Below are 9554 nucleotides of genomic sequence, written 5' to 3'. Positions count from 1 at the left end.
ACGCGGTGTGAAGCGTTTGTATGGTCTGTGCAGAGAGGAGAGAACAGGGATAGACAGACACATAGTTGACAGGCTACAGAAGAGGCTACGCTAAAGCAAAGGAGATTAGAATGACAAGTGGGCTACACGTCTCGAATGTTCAGAAAGTTAAGCTTACGTTGCAAAAAAAAATTAAAATAAAAGATCTGATTGACTAAAATGATATAGTACTGCTGGCTGGTGAAGTAGCCTGGCTAGCAGTGGCTGCGTTGTTGAAAGTGAAGCTGGCTAGGTGACCTCGACAATTTCTCTAAATTTCTCTAAACTACACAATTATCATGGATACAAGGACAGCAAAGACAACTAGCTAACACTACGCTAATCAAGTCGTTCCGTTGTAATGTAAGTTTCTACAGTGCTGCTATTCGGTAGAAGTTGGCTAGCTAGCAGTGTTAGCTAGCAGTGTTGGCTAGGTAGGAGGACGGCAGCGCGGCAGGCGAAAATAGCTGGCTAGCTAACCGATAATTACTCAAAGCTACACAATTATCTTAGATACAAAGATAGCAAAGAAAACTATGTAGCTAGCTAACACTACACAAATCAAGTCGTTCCGTTGCAATAAATACTCAATCTGAAAAATATTGATTCTTCATCTACTATAGTCCCACAATATTTCTATCTATAATATTTAAATCGTTGTAAAATAATGTTTACATTTATATATTGAAAGGTTTCTAGTTTGCTCAGTTAATTTATTCAATTTCTTTATTGCTCTAAATCGAAATGTTATTTTGCCTATTTCTCTTTTCTGTCTGGATAACGCATAGATTGTGGACAATCTATTCCTAGTATTTACGGAATGTCTATCTCTTACCACCTGAATACCGTTGTGAATAGAACTTGGCCGTTTTAATTGATGTATATTATGAAATAAAATAAGCATGTTTTTTTTCAATTATCTTGTCGATTGATGACCAACCAAGAACATTGCGCATGACTGCAACAGAAGAACCATATCTCCACCTTAAAACAATCCTTGCTGCTTTGTTCTGTGCATTCTGCAGCCTCCTAACTTTACTTGATGATGCATTTCCCCAGACCACAGAACAGTAGTTCACCTGACTCTCAATTAATGCTTAATGTTGTTTTTTTTTACATAGATTAGTTATTTGAGACGACCATGATAAGCAGTTGTCTAGCTGCTCTCCCAATAGTTTGGTTTCTGCCACTTCTTCAATTTGTACTCCTCCCATACTTAATTGTATCCTATGCTGTTTTGGCCTTTTCTTACTTGAACAGACCAACATAACTTTGGTTTTTTTGGTGTTTAACCTGTTTGGGGTGCAAGCCCGACCTCGGACCGAAAATGACAACAGCTGCAGAGCGCGAAATTCAAAATCTATTTTTTTAAAATATTTAACTTTTACACATTAACAAGTCCAATACAGCATTTGAAAGATAAACATCTTGTCAATCCAGCCAACATGTCCGATTTTTTAAATGTTTTACAGAGAAAACACCACATATATTTATGTTAGCTCACCACCAAATACAAAAGTGGACAGACACGTATGAATTATGATTATGAAGTATGAATTATGATTGAAGTAGCATGCACAACCAACCGAAATAAACTAAAACCAACCTAAAGAGCCCAGAAAAAACGACCTCAGATGACAGTCATATAACATGTTTGGGCAAATCGACTCCCTGATATTCTCCAAATCTCCTTGTAAAGCCTGTTGTACCTGTTGAACGGATTGACTTGCTGCATAAATTGTAGTATCATCTGCAAATATAGTAGCTTGAGTTTCAACTAAGGCATAGGGAAGGTCGTTGGTATATATTAAATAAAGAAATGGCCCAAGGCAGCTGCCCTGCGGTATTCCACAGTTTAACACATGAGGGGAAGAAAATGAACCATTGATATAGGTGGACTGTTTCCTGTCAGTTAGTTATGACTGTACCCAATTCAATGCTACCTCCTTAAAACCATAATGCATTAATTTTGTTAAAATTATTTCATGATACACTAAATAAAATGCTGCACTGAAATCTAAAAATAGTACACCCACAAACTTGCCATTATCCATCGCATTGAGCCACTGGTCAGTCATGTCAACCAATAGTGGAATGGTTTTTGCGATAAGCATGCTGATTGGCTGTAATCAGATCATTCTTTTCCATGTACTCCCACATTTGTCTACTCACAATACCCTCCAATATCTTACTGAGTGTAGGCAGTAGACTAATTTGTAGACTATTGGCAGGAGTAATGGGTTCTTTGCAGTTTTTCTGAATAGGACACAGTTTCGCATGCTTCCATACATTTGCAAACATCCCCTTTTCGAGTGACCAATTCAATATGTATCTCAGTGGAACTGCAGTCTGGGGAGCAGCACAGCGAAGCAAAAAATTGTCCATAATACCATAACCTGTAGATTTCCCATCAGGTAATGACTTCAATAGGTTTAACACCTCCTCCACTGACACCGTTTGCAGACTAAAAGAGCAGATCTTGTTGCTCATAATATGATCATCAATCCATTGGACAATAGCTTGTTTGGAAGAATGTATGTCTACATTGTTGCTCAGTAATTACATTTTCTGTGTAAAAAAATCTGCAAAATGATTGGCAATATCAACTGGTTTTGTTATTATTCTCCCGTCAACCTCCACACTAGATGGGCATGATGAGATAGATGTACCAAGGAAGCCCTTAACTGTGTTCCATACCTTTTTAGAATCATTTTTACAATCAATAAAAGCATTGTTGTAAAATAACTTTTTTTCCTTTCGATTCAATTTAACTGCATAATTACGTAATGTTCGATAATAATATATCAATCAATTTCTAATTTTGACTTGGCTGCTAAGACTTTTGACATATTTCTTTGAGAAAAAGCCTCACCCAGTTCATCATCAATCCATGGAGATGGATGGGTACCAACTGTACTCTTTTTTATAGGGGCATGATGGTCCATTACCTCAGTGAGCAAATCAACAAAACATTCTGTAGCGTGGTTTAAATCATCCTCTAGATAAATCAGCTCCCAGGGAAGAGCAGCCACATCATTTAGAAATAGCTCATGATTAAATGTTTAAACATTTCTTTTGACCACAGTCCTAGGGGGTTTCTTTGGAACCTTGGTGTTCATGGTTATGGTCACAATATTATGGTCTGTCCAGCCCACTGGCATTGTTCTGGCTTTTAAGCATTGCAATGGTATATTACAGAAAATCAGATCGATGCATGTGTCTGAACGATGACCTAACTTAATTGATGATCTAGTAGTATCATTAACCATTTGTTTCAAACCACAGTTCTTGGCATATCTCATCAATGTTGTTATATTCTAATTATTGTGATCCTTCCAATGTATATTAAAATCCCCCAAGATAAATACATCTCTGTTGCTATCTGTGGCCTGGTCAAACCCAGTACATAAGTCATCCAGATAGGACACCTTAGAGCTAGGAGGTCTATACACACATCCTACCAATATGGGTGCCTGGTGAGGCAGATGTACTTGAGCCCATAGTGCCTCTATTTGACATACATTAACCTGTTTGGGGTGCAGCCCGACACCGGTACACTTATGACAACATCCAGCTCAAGTGCAGGGCGCGAAATTCAAAAGATATTTTTTTTAAATATTTAACTTTCACACATTAACAAGTCCAATACAGCATATGAAAGGTACACATCTTGTGAATCAAGCCAACATGTCCGATTTTTAAAATGTTTTACAGGGAAGACAAAATATGTAAATCTATTAGCTAACCACGTTAGCAAAAGACACCACTTTTCTAACTCCATCAGTTTCTTACTCCATCACTAGCTATCACAAATTCGACCAAATAAAGAAATAAATAGCCACTAACCAAGAAAAAACTTCATCAGATGACAGTCTGATAACATATTTATGTATAGCATATTTTTTGTTCGAAAAATTTGCCTATTTCAGGTATAAATCATAGTTTACATTTCAGCTACAATCAGAAATTGCACCGAAAGCAGCCATAATATTTACAGACACCAACGTCAAATACCTAATTACTCATCATAAAACATTTCAGAAAAATACATAGTGTACAGCAATTGAAAGACAGGCATCTTGTGATTCCAGACAATATTTCCAATTTATTAAATGTTTTACAGCGAAAACAAAATGTAGCGCTATATTAGCGTAGCCACAATATCCAGAAACACTTGGGCGCCCACGACCAGTTCACATGCACGACAGATATTAGAAATAGCATTATAAAATGTTTCTTACTTTTGGTGATCTTTCGTCAGAATGCTGGACAAGGTGTTCTTTGTCCAGAAAAGTCGTTGTTTTGAACTGGAACGGCAAATTCCCCTCTTCATTTAGCATGGGCACTTGCCAAGTGCTACATATATCTCCAACGTAATCAAAGTCAGAGAACGGATCACGGCAAAACTCCCGAAAAAATTTCAATAATCTGATTAAACTATACTGAAGAAACATACTTTACGATGATATGGTCACATGTATCAAAAAAAATCTAAGACGGAGAAGTTATTCGTTCATAACAGCTAAACAGAAGCCAAATCCATGTCCCCTTTGCGCGCTCCAGAAACCGGAAGTGGATTCAAAGAAATAGCTTTTATTCCACCTTAGACCAAGATAAACACAATTTTTTTTTTCTCACCACCTCTTGACCAACCAGGGGAAGGTGTATGAAATGTAGGTAGGCTCTTACGTCTTATGCCCATGTATAGGCAAGAAGTTGAACAGAGCATCGATTTCTGACATTCCACTTCCTGGTCAGGAAAAGTGCTGCAGAAGGAGTTCTGTTTCACTCAGAGAAATAATTCCAACGGTTTTAGAAACTAGAGAGTGTTTTCTATCCAATAATAATAATAATATGCATATTGTACGAGCAAGAATTGAGTACGAGGCCGTTTGAAATGGGCACGATTTAACTGGCTACTCAATACTTTACCTTGCAGCCATAAGAGGTTTTAAGGTCATCCCTCCTCTTAAAAGGTATATGATTCTGAATATACAGTGCTACACCCCCACCAGTCCTATTCCTGTCCCTTCTCAGTAGACTATATCCTTGATTCCTGTCCCTTCTCAGTAGACTATATCCATGAATGATAACCTTTAACGAGTCACCAACCCGGATCCGGGATCACCCCCCACTCCCCCCCACTGAGTAGCATAGCTAGCATAGCGTCACAAGTAAATTGTAGCATCTAAATATCATTAAATTACAAGTCCAAGACACCAGATGAAAGATACAGATCTTGTGAATATTTCACGCCTATTTCTTTGGCGTGACCGACAACTTCCGGTTCTCTGAATCGCGCGATTTGGAGGTGCGATTGTCTACTGGTTTGCTGCCGTTACGGATGAAAACTATCTCCGTCTCGAAGTTTGTTTGATACATGTGACCATATCATCTTAATGTATGTTTTTTCAATATAGTTTAACCTCTACAGAGTACCTAACCCGGATCCGGGAGCACCCCCCACACCCCCCACACTGATTAGCATCGCTAGCATAGCGTCACAATTAAATAGTAGCATCTAAATATCATTAAATCACAAGTCCAAGACACCCAATGAAAGACACAGATCTTGTGAATAAAACCACCATTTCAGATTTTTTAAATGTTTTACAGGGAAGACACAATATGTAAATCTATTAGCTAAACACGTTAGCAAAATGACACCATTTTCTTACTCCAACAGTTTCTTACTCCATCAGGTGCTATCACCAATTCGGCTAAACTAAGATATTGATAGCCACTAACCAACAAAAAAATTCTTAAGATGACAGTCTGATAACATATTTATGGTATAGCATAGTTTTTTTTTTTTAAATGTGCATTTTTCAGGTATAAATCACAGTTCTACATTGCAGCTGCAATCTGATATAGTGCTGATGCAGCTAGAACAATTACAGAGACCAACGTTATATAACTAATTACTTGTCTTAAAACATTTCAGAAAAAATACACAGCGTACAGACATTGAAAGCCCAACATCTGGTGAATCCAAACAATATTTCAGATTTTTTAAATGTTTTATAGCGAAATTAGCATAACTAGCTAATTAGCATAACCAGGCCAGCCAAAACCAGCTGGACGCGCCCGACCAGTTCACATGCACGACAGATATATGAAATAACATCGTAAATTGGGTCTTACTATTGCTGGTCTTTCATCAGAATGTTGATCAAGGTGTCCTTAGTCCTGATGAGTCGTTCAATCCATTCACAATGGCAACTTCCCCTCTTCATTTAGCCTGGGTACTGGTCGACTGGCACGGTCCATGTCCAAAGTTAAAAAACTCAAAGAACGGAACACGGCAAAACTCCCGAAAAAATTCTAATAATCTGATTAAACTATATTGAAAAAACATACATTACGGTGATATGGTCACATGTATCAAACAAACTTCGACACGGAGATAGTTTTCATCCGTAACGTCAGCATAACAAAAGACAATGCCACCTCTGAAAACGCGCATTTCAGAAACCGGAAGTTGTCGGTCACGCTAAAGAAATAGGTCTTATTTCACGTCAGTACAAGATAAACAAAAAATTTCTCCTCTGACGTCTTCCAGACACCCAGAGGAAGAAGAAGGAAGTGTGTTTCGGGTCATAGGTCGCGTGACCATATATAGGCAGAGCTTTGAAGCGAGCATACACATCTTGCAATCTTTTTCTGGCTCAGGGAAAGTGCTGTGAAATGACCTGTGTTTGACTCAGAGACTCAATTGGAACGGTTTTAGAAACCATAGCTTGTTTTCTATCCAATGCTATATGGTTATATGCATATAGTAACAGCAATAATTGAATAAGAGGCAGTTTAGTCTGTAGAGGCAATTATGCTAATGCGAAACAGCACCCCCTGTATTCTCAAGAAGTTAATGAGATTATTTGAATTTTTTCGGGAGTTTTGCCGTGTTCCGTTCTGTGACTTTTTTTACTTTGGACAGATCCGTGCCAGTCGACCAGTACCTATGCTAAATGAAGAGGGAAAGTTGCCATTATGAATGGATTGAACGACTCATCAGGACTAAGGACACCTTGTCCAACATTCTGATGGAAGATCAGCAAAAGTAAGAAACATTTTATGATGCTATTTCATATATCTGTCGTAGATGTGAACTAGTCGTCGGCGCCCAAGTGTTTCTGGCTATTGTGGTAAGCTAATATAACGCTACATTTTGTTTTCGCTGTAAAACACTTAATAAATCGGAAATATTGGCTGGAATCACAAGATGCCTGTCTTTCATTTGCTGTACACTAAGTATTTTTCAGAAATGTTTTATGATGAGTAATTAGGTATTTGACGTTGGTGTCTGTAATTATTATGGCTGCTTTCGGTGCAATTTCTGATTGTAGCTGCAATGTAAACTATGATTTATACCTGAAATATGCACATTTGTCTAACAAAACATATGCTATACAATAAATATGTTATCAGACTGTCATCTGATGAAGTTGTTTCTTGGTTAGTGGCTATTTATATCTTTATTTGGTCGAATTTGTGATAGCTACTGATGGAGTAAAAAACTGGTGGAGTAAAAAAAGTGGTGTCTTTTGCTAACGTGGTTAGCTAATAGATTTACATATTGTGTCTTCCCTGTAAAACATTTTAAAAATCGGACATGTTGGCTGGATTCACAAGATGTGTACCTTTCATATGCTGTATTGGACTTGTTAATGTGTGAAAGTTAAATATTTTAAAAAATATATATTTTGAATTTCGCGCCCTGCACTTGAGCTGGCTGTTGTCATAAGTGTACCGACGTCGGGCTTGCAGCCAGAAGAAGTTAAATTAAAATAGCCAGGGAGTTACTCTACAAAAAAAGCTGTCATCAATGCAAAGGGTGGCTACTTTGAAGAATCTCAAATAATAAATATATATTTCATTTGTTTAACACTTTTTTGGTTACTACATGATTCCGTATGTGTTATTTCATAGTTTTAATGTTTTCACTATTATTCTACAATGTAGAAAATAGTAAAAAATTAAGAAAAACCCTGGAATGAGTAGGTGTGTCCAAACTTTTGACTGGTACTGTATATTGCTTGTCACTAGAGGCCTTGATCAAAGACTCCTCCCCAACAGGGATAATTGTCTCATGGGTATATCCTACTGCTGCTCAGACACTTTACCCCTGATTGTATGCATATAACTACCTCATCTATCACTGATATCGTTATTGATACTGTTCTTGTACGTACTGTATATTATTATATTTATATTGACACTATCTATTTCTGATATTGCTACTATGCTACTACAAGGAACCATTTGGCTGTACTGTTTACACCTTCTGTAGAGACCCATCCACTTGGCAAGATGTGGCTGGGGAGTTATAGCATTTCTCTCACGTGTTCATTAATTTAAACAAGTGTGTCTGGGTAAGAGTCATCTAATATTTATAATATATTTTTATCTGAACACTTTCTGTTTACCTGGAATAGTTTGTTATTGTCGGCCACTACTTTTACCACTTTTAGTCTTAATCTTTACTACACCACTCACTGTTTAGCACATGACCTTACATGTGAATCCTTCAAGAGACTGGTGGGGCGAAAGCTTTAGAGGGTGTGAACAATGGTGACTGGGTGTAAACAAAGGAGAGCTCTCCAGTAGGTGCACCAATACATTCAAAGGCCATTTTCTCAAAATTAAGGTTACATGTATATCAACTTTCAAAGCAGAATTACTTTCCCATTGTTTCTCAAAAATGCAGTGTATGATATACCATTTTGTTTCTCTGTGTCTCTGCTTATATCCAATATAAAAAATACCATTTCAAATGTTGCTACGTAAGACCGAATCAAGGTGGGAGACAGTATACAGTATACTGTTATTTCTATACATGAGTATCCAGATTCTAAGAGTGTACATAAACATGTCGTCAATTACTGAATACTGTGCTTATTATTTTAGGTCATAGAGAAGAGATGCTTCACAAGAGACCCAAGTCAAGGAAGTAAGTGTTTGTCTTTGTGTTCATAACAAACATGCAAACACTGGTCCTGTCTTTGACATGTTTAAAGCATTACTTTATCAGCTCCCGACTCTCTCCAGGTGACAGGTTTCACAGAGAGGAAACACTTTAACTTCAAAAGCCCCCATTATGACTGAGAGGAACACCACAGGTCTCTGTGGTTTCAGCATGCCTCTGTGCAGTCTCTCACTCAACATCTCTCTCTCTCTCTCTCTCTCTTTCTCTCTCTCTCTCATTTCTGTGTAAACACATGACCAGTTCATTGTTTTTGACTGCAATAGAGTGGGCCCTTAAATAGTGGAAGGCATCCTTGGTATGCTTGGAGAAACTGCGGTTCAAATGCACACAGCATAGTTATAAAAAAGTATTTATTATATATGTTTTTTTTATATACTTTCAACAAATGTAATTTATTGTTATCTTAAATATTTGTTTGCTATGTTTGCAAATGGATTATATATTTTCTGTGAACATTTCATTTTAACACGTAAAATAATAACAAACATGACACAGTAAAGATGTATTTAGTGTTTGCATTTTATTTTCCAATACTAATTGCTAAAAAAAA

This window comes from Salvelinus fontinalis, chromosome 23 (genome assembly GCF_029448725.1).
Source record: "Salvelinus fontinalis isolate EN_2023a chromosome 23, ASM2944872v1, whole genome shotgun sequence".
NCBI lineage: Eukaryota > Metazoa > Chordata > Actinopteri > Salmoniformes > Salmonidae > Salvelinus > Salvelinus fontinalis.
Note: the sequence above shows the minus strand (reverse complement) of the source record.